Source organism: Thermobia domestica, chromosome 10 (genome assembly GCF_964235325.1).
Source record: "Thermobia domestica chromosome 10, izTheDome1.hap1.1, whole genome shotgun sequence".
NCBI lineage: Eukaryota > Metazoa > Arthropoda > Insecta > Zygentoma > Lepismatidae > Thermobia > Thermobia domestica.
In genome coordinates this window covers 261001243-261026992 of record NC_137463.1, presented here as the reverse complement: position 1 = coordinate 261026992, position 25750 = coordinate 261001243, and positions in this window count along the sequence as shown.

Below are 25750 nucleotides of genomic sequence, written 5' to 3'. Positions count from 1 at the left end.
AATCTCTATATATCTTTCTTTCTCTTTTATACATTATAATGTTCACATAATTCGCCTCTGATCCCTTTCTGAAAATAGGAACAGATTGCCAATGATACATACAACGTAATCGTTGTACAGTGACAGCTTTCATTCATTGTCCTGGCAGTAGCGAACTAGCAATTTCCTTGTCTTTTCGTAAGGTGACACATACACTTTTTCGAACATGCTAGTTGTAATCGTAGGTAACAACAATCAAGTTAATTAAAAAGTCTTGGTAATAAGTATTTTCAAATTGGTTAAAATGAATACGAACCTGTTTTCGGGACGGGTAATTTGAATAGGGACATCAAAATATAAGCCGTCAGTTTAGAATCTTTTAAAAGAAAATTACAAAAGTGTTTACTTAAAATATTTACTTTATATTTTACAAGGCTACGAAAAATATTTCATCACATTCTTTCAAATATTTACAACTTTCACAATTACAAACTAGAATTTCTCACCAAGTACAAGATCATACAAAAAACAAATACCAAAATTTATAGTTGTAAAAGAATTTTTTCTGTTATAACTTTCGGTTTTAAAATTCACGACTGTAAATCAGGTCAAGAAGACAAAAGTTACTTGTAATATGGGCAAAGTTCGTACAATCTAAGAACCCCGCAAACCTGACTTTTAATAAATTATATAAAAAAGAAAAAGACTAAATATTCTAAACGTTCTAAATAGGGTACTCAAAAAAGATCTCAAGATACGTGTTTGCAAACAAGTCATGATTATACTAACTACTGCCTACTTATTAACGATGTTATTATTGCTAAAATAATTGCGGGCCATCTAGCGGGCGGGGCCACACATGTTCCAATGAAGTTGGTAGTGATCGTCCTATCAATTATGGTTATCCGCACGTGTCTTATTTACGACTTACAGCGAATAACTATATACATCATTACCCACGAGAATGGTCTATAAATAAATACGTAAAATAGTGGTAAAATTCAGAGCAATAGTTTACTTTACTTTTAATAATTCAAGTAATAAATTACTTTCTGTAGAAAGGAAATAAATATATCTGGAAGAATTATCTGTTTTTGTTTCAGAGATGAAAAGAGTTGAAAATTAAGTATATGTATACAGTTACTGTAAGCAATAATGAAAGTGATATTTAATTTTGTATAGGTGAAAAATCTTTGCATCTCCTTAAAAGATGGAGTTTTTGGACTTAAGGTACAACTAAAAAACGTATAACTAAAAAAGTATAACTAAAACATACTTTCCGTATAAATGTTTCGAATAAACGCACTTTCTGTACGAACGAAAGAACTATATATAAGTGATCAGGATGTCACATACAGATATACACATGTAACATACAGCTGGCGTATGTAACATACGTATGTGATATATGGAAGACTGTTAGATGTCATATATCCTGAAACGGCATTATGTAACATCTAAGTGAGGAAAGTCTGCAGCATATGGATAAGGTGTGCTCCTTGCAGATTCCTGTAGTAAACATAATGATTCCGTATATTTGTACAATGTATCGCTGTCCGGATAACGGACTTTTCTCAGTATATTAATTAATATGAATTTGCGTCCGGTGAAGGGGAAAGTTAAATGTTCGAAAAATTTTCTATATTTTTTTTACAACAATGAGGAATATCACAGTCGAATCGATAAGTGTCAGCATAGGCGTCTCTGGCGGGGGGACGAGAGGGGTCGCGCCCCCCCAATATTTTGAAGTACAAAATATTAAATATGTTGGGCCAGGTAGCACCATTTTAATCACTTTCTTCGATGTCCCCCCCCCCCAATTTTATATGCCAGAGACGCCAGTGAGTGTCAGTAAACTAGACAAATGTTTAGAAGGGGGATGAAAAACAGAGCCGTAGCTATAGACTTCGGCGCCCCTACACTCACCTTATCGAGCTTCCCTTTTTTCTTTACTTTTTTTTTTTTTTTTTTTTTTTTTGGCAAATAAGAGAAACAGCTGTTGTTATGCTACGTTGAATTTTTATCAAGCTGGTTGCACAGATTATTGCAACAGCCAAAAGTGATCATTCTCTATTCTTTTACAAATAAAAGCTGTTTTTAAGAGGCTTATTTTGGACTTTTTGTTGTACTTACAAAACTGCCTCTGGCTGTACACAAATCCACCTTGAGAACAGTTATGAAAATTCATAATGTATACGTTTAATACTATCTAGAAGAAATGAAATTTTAATATGTTTGAAACTATGTGCTTAAAAAGAAATGTTCGAAATGGGTAACAGCATCAGTTTCCAGTAATAATTATAAACTTTTGTAATTTTATTCGGTATGTGACCACATAAAGAAGATTTTAATTTTGATTGTTTTACAGTAAAAATATTTTGTGAAATGTAACGGAAGCTCTGAATAGACCTTCTTTGTGAATTTCTTAATATTGATCGATAGAGGTGAAGAATAGTTTAATGTTTGTACTTGAAATCCAAAATATAGTTTGGCTACTACATACATTTAAAATTATAGTATCTACTTACTTAATTTCTTAATGACTGAAAATTTTGAATTTAAGGTTACTTATTATTAACAAACATACAAAATATCACATAACTAGATACGTAAGCACACACACACACACAAAAGAAATCCTGGCGATACAAGTAGTTGATGGGGAAATGATCCCAATCGTGTCTTCACTGTTCGCCTTTTCCCGTTTTGCCTTATGATTCTTATCACAAGAAACGTCAACCAAAAATTGGTACTTAATGACTTGTTATCATAAGGCAAAATGGGAATTCCCCTTTCGCCTTACAATAATTTTGATATATTGGTAGCCCTGCTTTAGCAAATATAAATGTAATTAAAATGTTCAAGAGAAGGATACTGAAAAACTGGAAAGAAATAAGTTGCATTGAAAAAGAAGGTAACAATGTAATGGATTCGAAATCAGAACTAAGAATTAATTATCACAGAGCAGGGGTGGACTGGCAAACTTTGGTCCACCATCAAAATTTTGACCCATGAATCCGACCATTATGGCTCACGAATCCGGATTTTCGACACCCTACTGCAATTCACGGGAACAAAGTTATACCTAATTACAAAAAAAGAAAAAAGAAAAAATAAAAGAAAAAAGAAAGAAAGAAAGAAGAAAAGAAAAACGGCATAAACATAGTCCTACAAGTTCTGGAGTGAGTGCGTAAGTGTTTGTTTTTGTACGTAAAACAGTAGAATCTCTTTTAACATTATCCACCTTTCATGTATTTTATTTCTTTTACCTCAATATAAATCGTTTATTCTGCCTACAGAAATAGAATTGTAACTCCTCGAAAACAACTTAACTCGGATCAGGAACGCAGAAAATTTTTGAAGAGTGAAAAAAGTCTTCACCGACGCTCAATACTTGTGTGTAAAGAAAAGAGACAAATTAAAATGATAGTTCTCATAATTATGTTCCATTTATTGCGTAATGAAAACATGTTTGCACAAATTCCGATTCATAAAACTTCCCAGACATCAAGCAGTCTGAGCCTAACGTTCCATAGTATGCAAAAAATTTCAAGCAGAAAATGTACAACTATACTTAGTCAGACAAAAATATAAATGAACTCTTTCACAACCTAAAGGGAGGATAGGTTTATTTGGTAAAGTTGACATTAAAAAAATGCAACAAGGATCTTGCAATAGGAGTATAATACAGAAGGGTAACCAGAGAGTGGAACGAAGAGCTGGACCTTCAAACCATATCCTGCCAAATAGAGTTCGCTTATATGTTAATTAAACTTGTTTAATACTTACATACAGCCAGGGACGTGAGTGAGCAGGAATTCATTTCGGAGGGAAGGCGTCCAAATTCAATATGAGGACAAATTGTATTAAAATTTGTAATATCGCCCCTAAAATTAGACGAAATTTACGAAAAGTTGTGATTTCGGAGAGGGGTTTTCGGATCCCCAGGCACACCCCCTGCCTACAGCAAATGAAGAATATAGTATAAAGTGAAGTACTTTTTTTTTTTTTTTTTTTAATGAACAATGCTAATACGTTAAAATAGTTGAAAGAAATGATTGCTGGGTAGCCAGGTAGCCAAGTCCGCTCTTGCCAGTGGGATAAATTACTGAAAAGGCATAAGAATTAATGTTTATATTCATGTAATTAGATTATTTCTATGTATGTGCGAAGGTAGAGCAGGAAAGGGAAGGGATTTTAGAATTTTTGTGTAACTTTGTTTTCTGTAAGATGATTGATTATTACGAGTCAATCAGGTAACAGGTTTCAGATGAGATGTCACATTTAAAGATCTGTACGTTGCTCAAGTAGTTTCACACTGTGTATGATGAGTAAAAGTTCCTGATTAGTACTGAGTTCGTCACTCGAAAGTGTATAAGTGCAAGTGTGTTTAAGTGTGTTAAATGGCTATATCTTTCATTGCATATAAACGAAGGGGAAGGTTACTGTGTTAGGAAGGACATATATATCGGATAAACTATTGTCGTGAGTCAAAATAATATTGCAATTGTAGTGAAGGGTGTAAGGTTACTGTTATTCTAATTTGTGTTGAATTTGAATCTTTATCTGATGAATACACACATCCTCCACACTTTTGGAGGCCTCTACAACAGTAAGGACGCAAGTGAGACGGATGGTGCATCGCACATCGAAAGCAAATTAGTGTCGAATACTATGGTCAGCATATGATGTATTTCTATCAAACAGAAGAAAAAAGCTACAAGGAATTCAAAACTTGACTTCTTGCAAAGGGCTTTGTTTCGAAAAAGAGCTGAGATAAGTATCACATCTAATTACGTAGATTATTTTCAAAAGATGTAATGATCATAATGCCGTTTACAGCAATTTGGGTGGCGTGTTGTTTGCAACGGTGTTGTTTGCCACGACTCGATTTTCGTGTTGTTTGCCACGAAGTATTTGCATTCCGATCTTATCATATCTTATTATCGTGAAAATTTACTCACATCTGGAGTAAGAGGAAGGGTTGCCAGGCACCTCTGTTTTTGATCCTCTGGAACAAGTGGTAAATGTTCTCGCCTTTGGGACGAGAGAGGTCTCATTAGAGTCGCTGTTGAAAGAGAACATTAAACTCAAAACAAATGAACATAGAACATCATTAATATCACAATAACTTAATAAATTGATATAATTGCATTTTCTCTTCTAACGGAGTTTTAATATTATCTCCTGTTGTATAATTTTCTGTTTTCAATTTCAATTACGTCCTACCCTTATGCCGTGTAAGCTAAAGGATGGTAATGATAAGAATGAATGAAAAATAGTGTAATGAAGAAAATGGGAGGAAGAAGAACCCCGAGAAACCTCAGACACACTGTTTGTCCACCACAAAATCCACTTCGCGCGAGGAAATTCTGAGTGCCTTGTAAAGTTCAGGAAACACAAATATAACATCAATTTATAAGTTTTAGTGTGAAGATCCGAGAAAGTAGCTGCACAGAGACTGACTTATATACTTGTTTCTCTTTGACAAAATTACAACTGAAGTCATCAGAGTAGATTGTAATTAATTTCTTGATTGCGACACTGTCATTTAAAGTGTTTACTCTGAGAATTGCTTGAAAAGTCAAGTAAATATATCTCATTTCTGTACACCGAGAATCCACCTGAGATACGATCTTGTGTACGATTACATCAAAAAGCCAATACTTTAAATTGTTCTTCTCTGATTTCTTCTCGGAGTGGTTCAGTATCAAATGCGGGATTCAATTTCTTACATTGATATGATCTAGATTTTATCTTCAAACGTCCGAGAGAATTAATGGTTGTAACTTAGAGAAATGTAACCTACCCGTTTCTTCTGCCATAGGTTTTATAGTCTTAAATCGTACACAGGGCTCCCTTGTGGCTATGTGGATAGCGTACGCGCCTTTGGTATGGGAAACCTGGGTTCGATTACCGGTGGAAACTCATGTGTATCGGAAACTATGTTAAGTTGTAGACCCAAGGCTCATACTCTTCTGCTGAATGGGATGCTTAACTCAAATCCACTCCAATTCGTGTACATTCCATATTGTTTCAGAAAGGCTATGGAGGGATTGCCGACCCTTGTATTTTAATAATCTCTGTGGGACAGATTTGATTTTCAGTCTTAGCGTCCCGTTCAGCATCGAGGCTATATGAGACGTGGACCTACAATTTAACGTGGAATCCGAACGAAATAAGCTCCCGCCAAGAATCGAACCTGGATCCCTACGCTAACCGCTCATCCACTAGGGAGTTCTTTGTGTGGACTTGAAAATACCCCAGTAACTATACATAAGTCACTAAATTTTTGTATTACCAATAGACTAAATTTTTCTACTTTCACCAAAGGTGTTTAAAAGATCGCTAAATCCAGATCTTTAAATCTCATTTTAATTTGATATATATATATATATCGCGTATCGCGCCCCCTCTAGAAGGTTTGGGTCCCCATTTATCGGGATTCCTATTCCCCCCTTATTGTTAGTCCTGATGATATGCCTAGATTTAACGTTGGCTACACAGTCGAACACAAACAAATTGTAGGCTATATCAATTTTGAAAATGCACTTGGAGAGTTTCTAAGCAAACAAATTATTATATTGAGTGCTTGAACTCACCTTGAATAAATTTAACTGTGGCGTTAACAGCCGATAGCGTAGTAACCCAATAACGTGCTTGGGACAATTCGTATTGTATTCATTCTGTTTATAATATAATAGATTTGATCATTATAATATGCTCATCTGGCAATCCTTAGCTTATAAGTCGATTTTGTATAAGTCTTCACGATTGTGATATAAGATAAGCTAGAGAGAACAATACCGTGGCAAACAACACCAAAATCGAGTCTTGGCAAACAACACGTAATAGCAATTTGTTATTTTACATGGTTTAGGAGATGTGATAATGAATGTTAATGTTGGAAATACTGCTAAAAGTCGTGAAATTAGGAGAATTTGTAGTAATCGCGACTACCAAAAACTGTTGGTCAAGTGTCAAAGGTACGAAAACAAACAACTATCGTTTTAAAAATTTCTCGCAACTACGTCATTTTAAGAAGTATTGCCAACTGTAACAAGTATAGTGTAATGTCCAAGAGGTCGGGCACCCCAAAAACATAACCTCAGTGCAGAAAGGGGGCAATCACTCCAGCAAATAACAAGAATATTTATTTTTAACAGTTATAAATTCATCAAATTAACATATAAGAACAAACAAATTATCTCATTGCGTTAGAGCATGTACGCAATGTACGCGTTAGAGCATTTATTGAACTTTTAGATCATGTCTCTCCGGTCTTCATAAAATAACCAACTTTTTTTTTTTTTTTTTTTTTTTTTTTTTTTACATATACTGAGTAAACGTTAATGTTATTTTAAATGGTTACCTCGTTCGAATCCTCAAATATTTGGGCGATGATTTGATTATTTTCTATTAATTACTTTTAGTTTCTTGCTTGATATTCATATATACTTTCTTTCAGTATGCTTTTTACTAGACTATCCAGTTATTTGATGATAATACAAACAGAGTTCGGTGTTTTCCGTTTGGCAGATTTGTCAATTGGCAGATTTGGTAATTGGCAGATTTGGTCATTGGCAGATTTGGTAATTGGCAGATTTGTCAATTGGCTGATTTGTCCATTTTCACGATTGGCGCATTTGGTCATTTTCGCGTTTGGCAGATTTGGTAATTGGCAGATTTGGTAATTGGCGGATTTGTCAATTGGCAGATTTGTCCATTCTCGTCATTGGCGCATTTAGTCATTTTCGCGTTTGGCAGATTTGGTATTGGCAGATTTGGTAATTGGCAGATTTGGTAATTGGCAGATTTGGTAATTGGCAGATTTGTCCATTGGCTGATTTGTCCATTTTCACAATTGGCGCATTTGGTCATTTTCGCGTTTGGCGCATTTGGTAATTGGCAGATTTGGTAATTGGCGGATTTGTCATTTGGCGGATTTGTCCGGGTCCCATATTTATTGTATTTGTTTTGTACTAATAAGTTACATCGTTTCGCGTTAGGATCTCAAATGTGTATGACCTGCAGCCCTCACAGTAGAAGGATTTATTAACCAAAATCTCAGCTTCCCAACGTCATACTCCACTATTGTTGCAAAACTAAATTAATGCCAAGGATACCATTTCTTGCTATCTCATACCGTTTGTACTCTATGGAGCTCAATATTGAAACTAGAAGCAGCAGTACATTTACACTATTCCCTGGTTTAATAAAGGCATTATAGTCGAGATTGAGCTTGTTCTTGGGGTCAGTAAATTCATTTCAAGAAACTGATCCACTGATTACAAGCAGTTCGCCACGACTCGATTTTGGTGTTGTTTGCCACGATATTGTTGGTGTTGATATTGTTCTTGCTGGTTTCTTTTATATAAAATCGTGAAGATTTACACAAAATAGACTCATATGCTAAGGGTTGCCAGGTGACTGTATTATAACAATCGAATCCATTGGGTTTATAAACAGAACACACAAATAGTCCCAAGCACGTTGTTGAATTACTGCACTATCGGCTTTTATCGGGTTCGGGTCATGAGGCGCAATCCTTTGTTGGTTCGAAATGAAAATGAAATGAAATCTTTGTTTTAAATCCCACGATTATGCCAATTAGGCTAAAGAAGACTTTGATGATGAGAAACGAATGAAATGGTAGAAAGAAGAAAATGGGAGGGAACAGAAGAACCCCGAGAAAACCCATATACACGGTGTTTGCCCACCACGAAGTTCACTTGGCACGATCTGGGATTGAACCAAGGACACCATGCAGCAGAGGTAAAAGCTCTACCACTGAGCCCCACTAGAAGTTCGAGTCCATGTGGTGAACATGGTCAGAATTTTAATTATCCTCGATATTTCTTTCTTTGTGTCTCTGTCAAGTCCAACAGTCTTCAACGGTGGCAGAGAGAGAGAAAACTACAAGAGCCTGGAAGATCATTACAAAAAAGTGATAGAGCATTCACCCCTGATGCATGGAATCTTTGATTTGATCCCAGCTCACGTCGAGTATTATTTTAAAGTGAGAAAAATTGAGTTAACTTGGAAAACTAAATTACCGCACCTACTGATAATCCGTAAAATAGATGCATTGTTAAAACAGATAGAGTTGTATTTTAAACCAGTTGAACCTCACAAAAATGCCGGTCAGTTAGTAATCCTAAAGAAAAGTGATAGAAAATAATTTTATGAATGAGCCACACATCATAAAACTACAAGATGAACATTATCCGATGATACTAAGCCACATTGGTTGAACAACTTTTAACACGTTTTCCACTTGGATGATCATTTTTGGTATTATGATGTTGCAAAATTGTTTGTCAGTTGGCGTGTGGAGCGGCTAATAGCAACAGAGAAATTACCGTAAAAATCACATTTTCTCGGTGATAATGTTCAGTCATTCAGTCGCCTTACTGCTTGAGAATCAATACGGAATTCCCCGGGATTTCACACTTTGACAGCACTAGAACCAACACAAGTAATACCAGAGAACAAGCTATGTGCTCATAAGACTTTTTTTTTTTTTTTATTTTGTTTTTGTAAACTAGCCATCGGCTAGAAACCTCTGAGAGAGCTACACCCTCTTTTAGGGAAGGAATAGTTAAGGTCTAGTGTAAATGAGGAATTGCTGGATGAATTATGGGTTGGTTTATTATAATATTAACTTTATTTAATAATACTTCATTTGGAGGTCTTTATGATCTTCATGATTATAAACTAGAGTCGCCAACTTCAGAGAACAAAATTATCGATTTTCGACGTTTAAGATTATCGTATATTATAAAAAATATCGTATATTCATTATGCACGTGATAATTGTAGAAGCAACAGGCCCGTATCCAGGGGGGTCTAGGGGGACGAGCCCCAGCTAAATTTTTGTGGGCCCCATCTAAAATTTCCACGGTAGGTTTGCAAATGAACTATAATATGGTTGGATTGGGCCCCTCTAACTTCAGCCGGGCCCCCTACATTTTTGGGCTGGCTACCGGCCTGAGAAGCAAGTATAATACTACTAATAATAGCAATAATATATAATAAATTTATGTAGTAATTTTCAGTTTCAAACTTCAAATCTGCGTCATTGTTCTCACCGTGCATTTTTTTTTTAAATCCTGATTAACATTACTTTGAACAACAACAATATTTCCATCCCCTAGTAAGCGTAATTAAATTTAAAGAATGGAAGCAAGGTTGCCATTTGCCAATTCTCAATTCGTTATTGATTTATTTTAGTGGGAAAGAGTGTCAGAAACTTAACTGTGTGTGTTCATGGGCGCCCGAAGGGGAGGGTAGGTGGAGTCTGCCCCCCTGGCTTACAAAAAAGTATACGTAATATAAGAAACCACGTATATTAAATGCCAGATATACGAGACGTAATAGAACAACCATGGAGATGCCGCCTAGACAATTTTCTTCGGAATCCTCTGTGCGTGTTTTCTAATTATTTAATGCACATCTACAATTTATCTGCACTTTCAAAAAAAAAAAAAAAAAAAAAAAAAAAAGTGTGCGTTCTGAAATTATCGTATACTCACCTATTATTGCAAAGACATTATCGTATGTAGCAATATCACGATAGTTATCGTCTGATTTACAAGCCTGGCACAAACATACGTCAAGATAGACAGAAATTTTACCCTATTTTTAACAGCTAGCAGAAGCAAGGATTATTTACATTTATGAGAAATCGAAATAAATAAAAATCAGAACGTCACTGGTCAGTATCTGTCAGATTTACGCTTTGCTATTGAGTATCGAGATTTTAAAATCACGACTTCTCTGAACGTTAATATATAATGGACTCAGCAATCTTTTGGAGAACTTTACAAAGAACAAATTAGATTTGTAAATGATACGTAGTTGACTACTAAACTGGACACTTTTATGTAACTATCTTTTTGTTATGAAATTTAGTGTATAATGAATGAATAGTTATACTTGCCATATGTCAAGTATCAAACGTACTCTCGATAAATGAAAATACGTGTCTACTCTGGTGAACTTAGTGTTAACTAATTGTAACTTGAGTAATTGCGTTGCTAGTAATATCGCAATCTCTAGTTAATGTATATATATACGGTAAAACCATAGAATGTTCCCTTATCTTCCCCCAGAAGTACTGTATTCAAGACCAGATTTAGTGTTTCGGCGTTCCTAGGTCAAAAGGTATTAGTCGCTCCTTACCCCAACATTCAAAACTTTAACAAAATAGAAATAAAGCTAATATACTTATATACATACACTAATAAGAATTCATTTATTTCAATTATATGTGCAAATTTTAATGATTTCTCGATATTTCCACAATATCAATATTTCCATATCTTTGATGTTTTCATATTTTCGATATTTCCATATTTTCAACACTTCCATATTTTCAATATTTCCATATTGCTGATATTTCCATATTTTCATATTTTCAATTTTTCCATATTTTCGATATTTCCATATTTAAATAATTTTCAATATTTCGATACTTCCGTTTTCTCGATATTTCAATACGGTACATCGATCATGTTTGATATTTTGTCAATATTAAATCTGAATTTCCATATCTTTGATATTTCTATGTTTTCAATATTTCCATAATGCCGATATTTCCATATTTTCATTTTCAATTTTTGTCATATTTTCTATTTTTCAATATTTGGATGTTTCTCGATATTTCGATACGGTATATCGATCATGTTTCGATGTTTTTTCGATATTAAATCCGGGTATCACACTTCTACTAGACACAGTACTGTCTCTTTTAAGCTCCAGCTTTTCTCGAGGCACCCATTAGAGATTAAACAGAGATTGTGTGAACCAATCAGCCACATTTGAACGAGGGAGGAAATCTTAAGTCCCGACTACACTGGAAGTCGAAACTATTCTTCCGTTTAGTGACACGAGAAATTTCTAGTCTCGTCTCGAAAATGAGACGAGAATTGTATTTTCTAATTCGAGACGAGACTAGAACCGTGACAATCCTCACGTCGATTTTGAGACGGGGTGAGAAATTTATCGAGTCTTCTGGGAAACAAGTCTTCAATCACAAACATTGTTTTAGTTTTATATCTTTCATAATATAAAAACTATAAATTGTTAAAGTGATTGTACTCCTCATTGTAACGGTTCTGCTACATAAGTTGAGCGTGTGCAATGAAGAGTATTTATCAACGTTTACAAGTACGCAAAACATTGCATAATATACTCCAACAGTAAAAATGGTTTGATTGTTGTTATACCACACCGTTTGTGAACCTCTCGTGACATGAAAGGATTCCAATAACTTCTAGATAAAGGCAAGAAAGAAATCAGGGCTACATTCAAAAACCTTTTCGATATTCCAAGATTCGAGACGAGAAGGGGCGATATTTAGTCGGGGCCGGGAGACCTAAGCCCTAGTTTTTGGGTGACAAAATAATTTAAGCTATATATTTTTGAAAGTTTAACTAAATTCTTGATATACCTATCACAGTCTGAATTCTGGTTGCCCCCAGTTTTTACCGTCTATATACGCCACTGGAGACGACACGAGAATTTGACAAGAATTTATGATACGATACATTACGGTAAGTACACGCCTTACCGCTACGCCACTGAAGCTCTAAAAGACTTAAATATAATGATGAGAGAAACCCCGCATTCATTTTGCAACTATTCCCATAAATATGCGTGAAGGAAGGATGATGGATTACTGCAGCCACTCTTCCTTGCGGTTGATAGCAGTTACGATGTCTGCTAGTGAGTGCAACTACTTACTTATACATGCAATATGTCTTCTGCTACGATGCTCAACTTATGTAGCAGAACCGTTACAAATCTGGGTCGTTTGCGTCTGTAGCATTACACCATACAATGTTTGCATTCTTATCTCGAAACATATACATTTATCTTTTAATTTCTGAATCATTTTAAATCATTCCTTCGTCTGGAGTTAATAAAACATGAAAAAGAAAGAAAGTAAAAATTCTGAATTATGTAACCCACTAATGCATCTCCTCTTCAAAGGAGGTCGCTTGCCAGGTGTTTGAACTGACACCGAATAAATTTGTCAATACTGTCGCGAAGGCAGTTCAAATTAATCTTTCTGTAAACGAAATAGAAAGTAAATTCTTATGTTCAGGATACAACCGTGTTACAGTGGCGTACGCAAAGGAAGAATTCCGAGTTTTAAACGTAGAAGTACCAAGGAAGATGAGTCAATTTGGCACACGTGGTTATTATTATTAATATTATTAACAAGATAAAGATTTTAATAAGAGCTCTTAATATTTTACATTGTTCGTTTGAATGCAATCTTCACTTTTGTTAGTTTTATATAATAACTAGAATATTGCCCTTCTTCGCACCTGAAGACTAGCTTCATTTCCGACATAAACGACAATGGGGGCTGAATTTGGATTGAAATGGCTTCGGAAGTAGTGATGAGCGCAAGAGTCTTGGTCTTGCAGTTTTTGCAAGAGTCTTGCATGCAAGACCAAGACCAAGACCAAGACCAAGACCAGGAATCCCGATGCAAGACCAAGACCAAGACCAAGGGGTGCAAGACCAAGACCAAGACCAAGACCATACCTGCAAGACCAAGACCAAGACCAAGACTCTTGCGCAAGAGTCTTGCACAAGTACCAACACTACTTGAATTTTTTATAGAATGTAAAAAGGAAGGGGAAAAATCATTACATCTTTCACGTGAACTTCTTGGCTCCAGTAAAAATACCGCCGGAGTGAATGTGTTCCCAGTAGTCAGTCTTGGGAAGTAACGTAACGCAAGTAACGCGTTACTTGTAACGCGTTACTTTTTAAGTAACGTTTCCTAGTAACGCGTTACATTTTTTCCAAAGTAACTGTAACGGTAACGCGTTACAAATTTTTAAGTAACGTACCTAGTTTGCGTTACTTTTTTAGCGTTACATTTGGGATGAGTAACTACAATATATATATATATATATATATTTCGGAAACAAATGTTTCTTTCCTGTGAAGTGAATTTCTCAGAATGGAACAATGTTCGCCTTTTCCCGTTTTGCCTTATGACCTCTAGCAATGAAATTTGCATATAAAACCTGTTATCACTTTTCATCTTAATGTAAGTCGGAACGGGAAATTTCGATGTGCATTTTCCCGTTTCGCCTTACGAACTTTATGTTGTAGGCTTGCAAATACATTCATAGATACAATTTGATTCGTTTATTTATATAACAAAATATAGTGCCACTTGCTGTTTTTGGAAGATGAGGACAGCCTCAGGAAAATCACATGTACTGATTGCAAGCACCTGGAAGATTTTGACAGCTCCAAATCAATACATTCAGTGAGTGAACTACGAGTGCAATGGTAGTCTATTTTACTTTGATTGACGTTGTTTTTATAAAGATGGAGAACGAAAATATTTTATCGTTCGAACATTTGAAAGAATACTTTTTCTTAAAAGCTGAAGATGATGGTGAACAGAATTTGAAAGTAAAGTGGTGCCCCGGCGGGAAATATTTATCAACAACTAGGGTACCACAATTAACGACATACAGTAAGGGGTTAATATGAATAAACTGTGTTCTGATGAGCAGGTCTACTTTATTGATGTAATGTTGATGGTATGTAATATTAGAGTTATTTTAGATCAGTTTGCGTATTCTAAAGTCCCGTTGATTATAGAGTTTGGAACAACTAGCTTTAAAAAGCATGTATCGATTTTAGAGTTATTGGCAAGTTTTGATTCACTCCCAGTTCATGTGTTCTCATTTTATCAGTTGTAGTGTAATGTTTCTTTATATTCTGTATTTTAATTTTACATAACAACATTGCTATTATTATACAGGGTGCGGCACGTAAAACCGGCCCGTAAAGTGAACACATAAAATGAAATGTAATGTATTGAATATGATTAACTACAACACATAAATGAAATGTAATGTATTGAATATGACTACTCACCTTCACAGCAGCCTTCACAGCAAGCGCTGAAAGTGTCCTCCGCCCACTTCAACACATGTGAGCACGATTGAGGAGATTCATATATACCCTTGTCAGTTCTTGTGTTGTAATGCTATTGGTTACATCCTGGATCCTGGTCTTGAGTTCTTCAATTGTGTGTGGATTTGTTTCGTATACTCTTCCCTTTAACAGTCCCAATAAGTAAAAGTTACACGTGGACAAGTCTGGTGACCGAGGAGGCCACAAGCCTTTGCTGATTGTCCTCTCTGGTGTAAACATCTCATGCACAAGGGACAATGATGCAGCTGATGTGTGGCATGTTGCACCGTCCTGCTGAAAGTAACATAACTGACGCTCCTCTTCGGTCAAGTGTGTATAAAACTCCTCCAGGATTCCCATATACACGTCACTGTTCACTGTCGTCTCAAAGAATATGGGCCCAATAACGCGTGTGGCGGAAATGGCACACCAAACACCAATCTTCTCATCATGCAAGGGTACCTGGTGGATTGCGTGTGGATTTTCTGTCGACCAATACCGGTTGTTTTGGGAATTTACGTACCCAGACAGGTGGAACCACGCCTCGTCACTCATGATGAGCAATAGTGGATCCAAGAAACCACTAGCAACATTGCTCAACAGCCATGAACAGAAATGCACCCTCTTCTGCAGGTCAGGCTCCTTCAGTTCTTGTACAACACTTATCCGGTACGGTTTTAATTTCAGTCCCCTTAAAACACGTCTGCAACTTCTCTCACTCGCATGAACCTGTTGACTCAATTTCCTGGTTGACTTTCGAGGACTTCTTGTCATTATCTCCTCCACCTGCATCTTTAATTCAGGTGTGCAGACAGATAGTTGTCTGTTCCTGGGAGCATTTTGAACCGATCCTGTACGCCGCCATTTTTCAATCAATTCCTGAATGGTGCTTTTTGCTGGCACAGAACGTCCTGGAAATTTCTCCCGAAACAAATTCTTTGTTTTCACAAAAGATCCAGTGAGAATGAACCCTTCAACAATGGCAACACGCTCGGGTATCGAATACGGCATTATCACACACTGACACTCACCCGGCTTAACACAACGAGGCCTTTTTCTCAACTGGTTTCGACAAGTTTCACTGGCTGCGGCTGCACGTGACTGCTGCAGGTCACGTAAGTCGACCCGACCTCGACACGCCACCTCTTGATAGGAAGGTAGATTATTTAAGTGTTGCCAAAAACACAATATACCAGAATATTACGACGGGCCGGTTTTACGTGCCACACCCTGTATAATTAGTTTAGCAGAATAATAATAAGCAATTTTTTCTAACGCATAGGGACGGGCACGAGTCAAGCTAAAACTCGACTCGAATCCAAGTCGAGTTTCGAGTCGAGTCAAAAGTAATATTCTCGAGTCGATTTCCGAGTCGATTCACTGTTTTTGGCGTTGAGTTTCGAGTCGAGTCGAGTTTTATAAATGGCTCGCTCGTTTTAACTCGTTTTGAAATCATGGCCTGATTACACTGGAAAGCGAAAGCAATGAGAAATGTAAGCTAAGCAGTAATATGGAATACTTTTAGTGTTGCTCACGAGAGGGGACACTGCTCGCATCTCATCTCGTCTCGATAGCGAGACTACAAGAGATTTTTTAAAACAAGCTTAGCTCGGCTCGGCTTAACTGAGCCGATGACTCGAGCCGACTCGCTTGGGGTGAACCATTGGCTCGAGCTGGCTTGGTTGGGATGAGCCATCTGCTCGGTTCGACTCAACTGAGCGAAGGGCTCTAGCCGACTCGGTTGGGTGAGTTGTTGGCTCGGCTCACTTCTCGGTTTGGGTCGATAGTGAATGAGCTGTGAGCCGAGCTGCTGGAGTCCTTGACAATTCTAAACCCGGGCCGAGCAGTTTTGAAGATATTTGGCCAGTGCCCTAAAAACTCCTAACAATGTTTGGCTCGAACCCGAATTCTCAACCAAGACTCTCAACCCAAATTCAGAAGCTCGTGAACAATGTCCTTGACTCCTTGACTTCACGGCTACCGAGGTTGGCAATCAACTACTTTTTTAGTATTCAGATATAAACCGCCTATCATTCATGTTTATACACAGTGTTGCTACAATAATAATAATAATAATAATAATAATAATAATAATAATAATAATAATAATAGCGGTAGTAATAGTCGTACGGAAAAATGAATTAATAAGATTTTTTCATATATTCAAAGTTTCGGATCTAAAAGTAACGCGTTAGTAACGCGTTACTTTTGAAGTAAAGTAACAGTTACTTTTTCGGGGCAAGTAACGCGTTACTAACGCGTTACATTTTAAAAGAAAGTAAAGTAACTTGTAACGCGTTACATTTTTACAAGTAACTTACCCAACACTGCCAGTAGTTTATGCAATCCATGTGAGTCGATCTGCTCCTGTAACATATAGCTACAGTATGTCGTTTTTTGAATCGGTTGTTCACGAGACGTCCGACAGCATAATTCTATGAATTGTTACAAGCTATAATAACTTCAGTGTCTGATTTACTTTGGTCATCATTTGATCATTCACGACGGCCCATGATTGGATTTTGGGAAATCATATGAAGAATAGTTGTGTCCATAAGTAGTGGATAAGCAAAAATAAACTAGAGCATGTTATAGACACGGTAGCTCAGTGGCAGAGCGTTCACCTCTGGTACATGGGGCCCTGGTTCGATCGCAGCTTGCGCTATGTGAGCTTTTTTGGTGAACAAACACCCTGTGCGTGGGTTTTCCCGTTTCCTCGTACTTTCTTCATTCCACCATTTCTCATCATCACTGTTTCCCTTAGCCTCAGTGTTATAATCGTGGGACGTTAAAATAGATATTTAATTTCATTTCAAAAACATATTAATGGTGTTCTTCTTCCAAAACTAACGGGAAATGTAGCATTGAACATCGGCAATTCCGTACACCATAGGTGCCGACTACATGGGTATGGCCTTGGCTCTGAGGTTCAAGCATCCGTTGGAAATGTTTAATGTGTACTTATAAAATTAATATTGAAATTACATTTTCATGACATTGACAAAAACTTAGCGCATGTGACCGCAAGTTTGACTTCATAGGTGGATGCTTATACGTTGAATAATTGTTTATCAATATAACTTATAGCCCCCTTAGGTATACGGCATATCTAGGATTCAACGATATAACATTATACAACAATAAATAATCTATATTCACAACTGAGAGTGATTTCGTACTTATTTCAAATAACTTGAAGTTTGATGCCGTTGTTATGTATTTCTAATGTAGGTCAAAAGTATTTATATAAATTGAGTATATATATATATATATATATATATATATATATATATATATAAAGACAGACAGTTGAGTCGTTTTCAGTTTTCACTCAAATTATTCTAAAATTTTGGAGCCGCGGTGGCTCAGTGGTAGAGCGTTCAGCTGTGGTGTTTGGTGTCCCGCGTTTGATCCTAGCCCCCGCCAAGTAAACTTTATGGTGGACTACACCGTGTGCGTGGGTTTCCTCGGGGTTCTCCCGTTTCCTCCCACTTTCTTCTTTCCACCATTTTCATTCATTTTTTATCATCACCGTCTCCTTTAGCCTAGCCGGCATAATCGTAGGACGTAAAACTCACAAACTTAATTTCATTTCATATTCTAAAATATTAAGAGGTTTAATTATTATTATTTTAATTTGTTCTCTCTTTTTTGGTCAATATTACAAAACATATCATCATCGTCATAATAATAGCTATTCTGCCATTATTGGCAGGTCACTTGCTGCAGCTGAGAAGCTTCGATGACTGTGGTCCTCAGCTAGCCTCTTCATCTTAACGTAGCAATTTTCTGTCTTAATATCTTTCTTCAACTACAATCTCCTTCGCCCCCTCCCTCTAGCACGTCCCTCATAATACAGTTCCTCCTCAGCCAATGTCCTCCTTTTCATTACATCTAAAATTCTTCTTTTCTCCCCTACTGCTACTATTTCTAAAATCTTCGCATTCGTTTTCCGTTCAACCCAGCTGATTCTCTCCTTTTTTCTCCATGCCCACATTTCGAAAGTCTAACTGTTTCATCGTTTTTGCGTATGTTCTTATTTCTGCCCCATACAGTACATATTAGAATCAGTAAAACAAAATTTCAATATTTAATTGGGAGTTTGTTCAATACAAAGATGAGCTAATCGTGGTAGGAAAGAAAAAAATCTGACGCCTTTAGAGTGTAAAAATAATTTTGCAATTTATGGTGTTTCAGTAATCTGTGCCATCTTGGTTTTCTTTCATGCGTCTCACTGTCAGGGATGGCCTCCCCAGTTTGGGAACCAGTGGAGTATTGGATCTGTTAAAACATATAAAAATATTACGAAATGTTGTGATTTATCTTATAAGTAGTGAAGCGTGATCACCTATTGAAAAAAAGTAAAGGTCATCGACTATGTTGTACAGTATCATCACACTTACACGAAGGTAAAATAGGCCCTATATTACATTTAGAAACATACATTGTATTTCCCTCACTATTGACGCAATGTAGGATTTATTATCCCTTATATCCAGAGTAAAATTTACTTATAAAAATCATAGATTTCTTAAAAGCAAAACTTGCAAGACTCTTGCAAGCAAGACCAAGACTGGGTGTGCAAGACCAAGACCAAGATCAAGACTAGGTGTGCAAGACCAAGACCAAGACCAAGACCGAGGGTTCCACTGCAAGACCAAGACCAAGACCGCATGTGCAAGACCAAGACCAAGACCAAGACCACCCGGGTCTTGGTCTTGGTCTTGCATTTGCTCATCACTATTCGGAAGTGTCCTTGTTCATCTCAGCGTCCCCGGAAACCGTGGATTTGCCTTAAAAAGCTTTCGATGCGGAACAATTTGACCACTTTCCTCTTGGTACCAGGTGTAACCTTTCTTTTTTCATCATTTTTTTAGTTTTCTTTTTAATCCATAACCTAGTTTTCTTTTTATTGTTACTTCTGTCTGTCATATAAACACTGAAGTTCATAAGAGCATTCTCTAATGTTAGTGATGTACTACTCTAATACTTTCTTAAATGAGTGATGTACTACTCTAATACTTTCTTGAATGAGTGATGTACTACTCTAATACTTTCTTGAATGAGTGATGTACTACTCTAATACTTTCTTGAATGAGTGATACTTTCTTGAATGAGTAATGTACTACTTTAACACTTTCTTGAATGAGTCATGTATTACTCTAATACTTTCTTGAATGAGTGATGTACTACTTTAATAACTTCTTAAATGAGTGATGTACTACTCTAATACTTTCTTGAATGATTGATGTACTACTTTAATACTTTTTTGAATGAGTGATGTACTACTTTAATACTTTCTTGAATGACTGATGTAGTACTCTGATCCTTTCTTAAATGATGTTTTCATATATGTAACGCATGAATGATGTAATTATTTAAGATAAATGCAAAATAGAACTACTTCAGGTTTCTGTTGTTTTTAGACTTTCAAACTATGCTATGCATAAATATCTGGTCTTATGGAAGTCTTCGTCCGTCCATCCATCTGACGATAGGTGTCAGAGCCAAAACAGTAAGAAATATCGAAATGTGGTTTTCTGCAATTGATTCAGTGTCCCGAAAATAGGTTCTATCTCCTCCTTTAACTCTCTATTATAATCGGAAGTGGTCCAAATTAGTCATTTCCGGTTTTCTACGTTTATCGCCAGAAAACGAAAAGGGTAACAAATAACATGGATTTATTTTTGAAAACGATTTAGCATCTCAAGTTAACTACCATGGCTATCCTAGACACTCTAAAAACCGGAAGTGGCTCGAAAAAACTGAAATATTTTAGTGTTACGTCCAACGGTTATGCCGGTTACGCTAAAGCAGACGGTGATAATGAGGAATGAATGAAATGGTGGAATGAAGAAAGTGGGAGGAAACGGGAGAACCCCGAGAAAACCCACAATCACGGTGTTTCTCCACCACAAAGTCCACACGGCGCGAGCTGGGATCGAACCAGGGACCCTAAGCACCGGAGGTGAACGCTCTACCACTGAGCCACCGCACCCCCGGAAGTGGTTCGAATTTGATGTTACTTCCGTTTTTAAAACTATTTTTCAGATGGTAAAAGCGGTAAAAGATATCAGATTCGATTTTCTGTAATCTTTTCAGCGTCCGAAAAATAGGATCCGTTTTCTTTATTAAGTATCTATCTATTCAAATTGGAAGTGGTTAAAATTAACCACTTACTGTTTAAATGTCTATCGCAATAGAACGGAAAGAAACAGATAGCGAGAAGCGTATTTTGCAAACAATTCAGCGTCTCAAGACAAGAAACCATAACTATCTCGAACACTTTACCAAAACCAGAAGTGGTTAAAAATCCAATATTGCTTAAGGTTTCAATATTAATTTCCACTGAGGAAAAACGGGTAAGAGATAACGAGATGTGGTTTCCTCTAATCGATTCAGCGTCCCAAGAATAGGTTATATCTTCTACATTTACGTTTTATTCAAATCGGAAGTGGTTAAAATTGTTCGTTTCCGGTTTCAACATTTATCGCCCAAAAATAAAAACGGTAACATAGCGAGAAGCCGTTTTTTGCCAACGATTCAGCTCTCGAGACAACTACCATGACTATCTGGAACACTCTACAAAAAACCGGAAGTGGTAAAAACATAATATTTCTTCCAGTTTCAATATTGATTTTCATAGAGCAAAAACGGTAAGAGAGATCGAGGTCCGGTTCGTTGTAATTGATTCAGTGACTCAGAATTAGGTTTTATCTCCCCCCACTAACCCCCTATTCAAACAGGAAGTGGTTAAAATAAACCATTTCCGGTTTTAACATTTATCGCCGTAGAATCAAATGATTATTAGATAGCGATAAGTGGTTTCTAGCAAACGATTCAGGCTATTAAAAGAACATACCATCACAACCAGCAATACTGTAACTTATCTCGGAAGTGGTTCTAATTAACTACTACTTCCGGTTTCAATACTGTTTTTCATAGAGCAAAAGTGGTCAGAGATATCAAGATGCAGTTTGTCCAATCGATTCAGTTTCCAAGACTACGTTCTATCTCTTTCCTTAACCCTCTATTCGACCCGGAAGTGGTTCAAATTAACGATTTCCGGTTTCAATCTTTATCGCCATAGAACAAAAAACAGTAAAGCATGGCGAGTAAAGGCTTTCTGATATGGGTTTAGCGTAGGGAAAATAGGTTTTATCTTTGATTTTATTAATCCATTGCAAACAGTAGTCATAGTTCAGAAGGGTACCGTAGTTTCACACTGTGAAACGAAACTCACTTGTCTTAGTTTAAAATGTTAATTTAAATCCAATAGATATAGTGTATTCAGGGTCGTACCCAGAAGGTGGGTTCCAACCTTCTGTAAATTTATTCTAATTTTAGGAATGGCTTAAATAACTTATCCTCATTTTGAAAACAAACACACACACTTTGATGCACACGTGCACAAATTACATAATATTAAAAAAAACAGTAATTTATGCACATATCTTTATTGACATTATTAAATAAACTATAGTATTAAAGTATTAATTATAAGTATCATTGAGTACTAAAAGTACCGGCGAGCAAATTAGTGTGTTTTGACTTGTATTTCCAAGTAATCCGAAAATCTTTCAAAAATTCAAATTTAGGTGAGTATGCGCTGTTAGTTGCAAAGAAAATAATTACCCCCACCTACATATCAAGGGTCTGAAAGAAACATAGATGGCGGAGATATCAACATAATTAAATAGCAAATACCCAACGCTATTATCATTCGGGACCTCATAAAAATCATCGCCTAACTAGCTCCTTTATCAGTTTTATTAAGTTTCGTAATTCTTTTCTATACAAGTTATTTTCTGAAAGAAAGTGCGACTTTCCAGCAAGATAATATGTGAGTTAATATGTTAGAATAATAATTATTACAGCATTTAAAAATGACAAGAGTTGTAGCAAACTAAATACACTCGAAACATGTCTGTCGTATTGAATTGCTGTAAATTTTATAGATATGAATAAATCTTACTAGAATACTTGATTTTCGCACGGGGAAAATAAGATTTACACAGTGATAACATATGGGAAAAAAAAACATTTTGTGGGATTTTTGACAATTTTTCGAGTGGGAACAAATGGAATTTTCGTCAACATTAGTAGCAAAAGTGGGACATTTTATATTTATTTTATGGTATTTTAGCGAAGCCCGAGCGAGAAATAGGTTAAGCACACTTGAATAGACGTGAAATCAGTGTTAATTGTCAAATTTTGTTGTTGGAAAGTGCATGTCAGTGTGAAAATAATTCATATAGGAACTTGTGAATCTCAATAAAGCAAAAAGGAACGTAAATCGTACTCTGGAATTTTAAAAGAATATTAGCTGAACCTGAGCTCTCTACACGGTGCATTATTCACATACGAGCATCTCCTTGTGACAGGCCCGTAGCCAGCCCCAAAATGTAGGGGGGTCCGGGTGAAGTTAGGGGGGCAGATACAACCATATTATAGTTCATCACCATATTATAGTTCATTTGCAAGCCTACTGTGAAAATTTTAGGGGCCAGAAAAAATTCAGGAGGCCGGCCCCCCTAGACCCTTCCTGGATACGGGCCTGCCTTGTCATCCCTCACAATATCTGTACATTTCTTTCCAGACACAAGGAAAAGACGTCTTGATAAAAATCGGCAAGGAGTACCATAAGGGGAGATTTTTCGATTATTTTTTTTCAATCTCTCGCACCAATTACAAAATTTTAGCATACTTCCGGTTGGAGTTCATAATTCATGTATGATCAATGTTTTCTGTATTCTTGCATGCAGTATGTAATAAGCAAATACATTATATACACAATTAATTATAAAATCAGTGATATATGATGTCCATTGAGCAAAATATTCCAAACAATATTCATCTTACACTTTTAGACTGGATAAATTGTTATCCTTCGTTTTCCATTATAATTTGGCCGTGAAACAAACGCCTGAGAGATATACAACCTCTGGATACAAATATGTAGTGTTGGAATGTATAACTCGTAGGATATTATGCTTTACACTTTTATTTATAAAATTTCAACACTTGCAGTGTACCCCTAAAAGAATGTAATAAAGAAATAACTGCCATTTTTTTAAAAAAAAATATTCAATTAGAATTGGACAATCTGCACACAATTTGGAATCAACCAGCAAAACGACACGTTTTTAGAACTTGTGGTTATCAAGATCTCATTGTGGAAAGGATTGGAGACAAACATATAAACTTTTCTTTGGAGACAAACATATATTTTTTTCTTGGCCACAAACATCCTAGCATTTTAATATGTAGATCGTGAACGGAAGAACGTAAATTACCAACCGACAAACAGCCAGCTTACAAAACATGCCATACGAAACAACACTTCCGTACAAAGGCTTGACACTGTAACTGATTTAGAGGTCACTATTGGCTCCAACTTTTCCTTCAATAAGTATATCAATTGCATTGTTAGTGAAGCCTACAGAAACTTTGGCTTCGTAATCAGACTTGGCTTTGACTTTTTAAATACTAAGGTTCTTAAAACCCTGTTCAATAGTTACGTTAGATCCAAACTTGAGTACTCTTCAATCATATGATATCCTAACAGTCAGAAAAACAAAGCACGTCTTGAAGCGATTCAATCTCGTTTTGTGAGGTACTTAACTTATAAGGAAACCGGACTATATCCAAAATTCGAAAAATATACCGACCTCCTTCGTAAGCACGATATCTCATTTCTCGAAGATAGACGTACCACAAAACTTCTGATTTCCTTAATGAAATTATTGCAAAATAATATAGATTCTGAGTATTTACTATCCCAGTTAGAATTACATGTTCCAGGTAAACGGACGCGCCCTAGAAATGTTAATTTTCAATTACCTACAGCTAGAACAAATACGCTATACATATCACCTATTTGGAGAATGTGTTATATTTTTAACTCCTATGTTGAAAGCCATCCTGAACTTGACATATTTACTACAAACGATCGTTCTCTATTGTGTAGTCTGATTGATGACTCATTAATTGAAATTGCCATATCTATAAATGTGTATTTGTAATTATGTAAGTGAATTCATGCATGCTCTGATTATATACAAACTGACTAGGTCACTATAATTAGATAATATACCTGTTGTGATCTATATGTAACCATAAATAAATAAATAAATAAATAAATAAATAAATAAATAAATAAATTAATTAATTAACTGCAGAATGAAGTTTGTCAAGTCTCACAATACTTAGTAAAATACTATGGCACAAAAGCGTGATAGGAATACTAAATTCTGATAATAAATTGTTCCTGTTTTCATCAATAATTTCAATAGTCTCTTTAAATTAAGGAAAATATTTATTAGCAATTTAAAAGATCGGAATTTACGAATAATTCACTCAAATATTGAAAAAAGTAAGTGACGTAGAGTAATTTTAATTTCCATATTTCATAAAATTTGAAAATTTTGTAATTTGTATAGCGTTTGGAAAATTTAATAGCAAAATGGGAATTTCTGCTTTTAAGATGGGATTTTGTAAGGTTGGCATCACTGGATTTTCGTAATAAATCATATGAGAAATAAAAAGAAATGAGAGAAATAAATACAATGAAATGAAATCTTTAAGTTTTACGTCCTACGGTTATGCCGGCTAGGCTAAAGGAGACCATGATGATAAGAAATGAATGAAATGGTGGAATGAAGAAAATGCGAGGAAACGGAAGAACCCCGAGAAAACCTACGTGTTTGTCCACTACAAAGTTCACTTGGCGCTAGCTGGGGTCGAATCCAGGACCCCATGCACCAGAGGTGAACGCTCTACCACTGAGCCACCGCGGCCCAAAGATAAATAA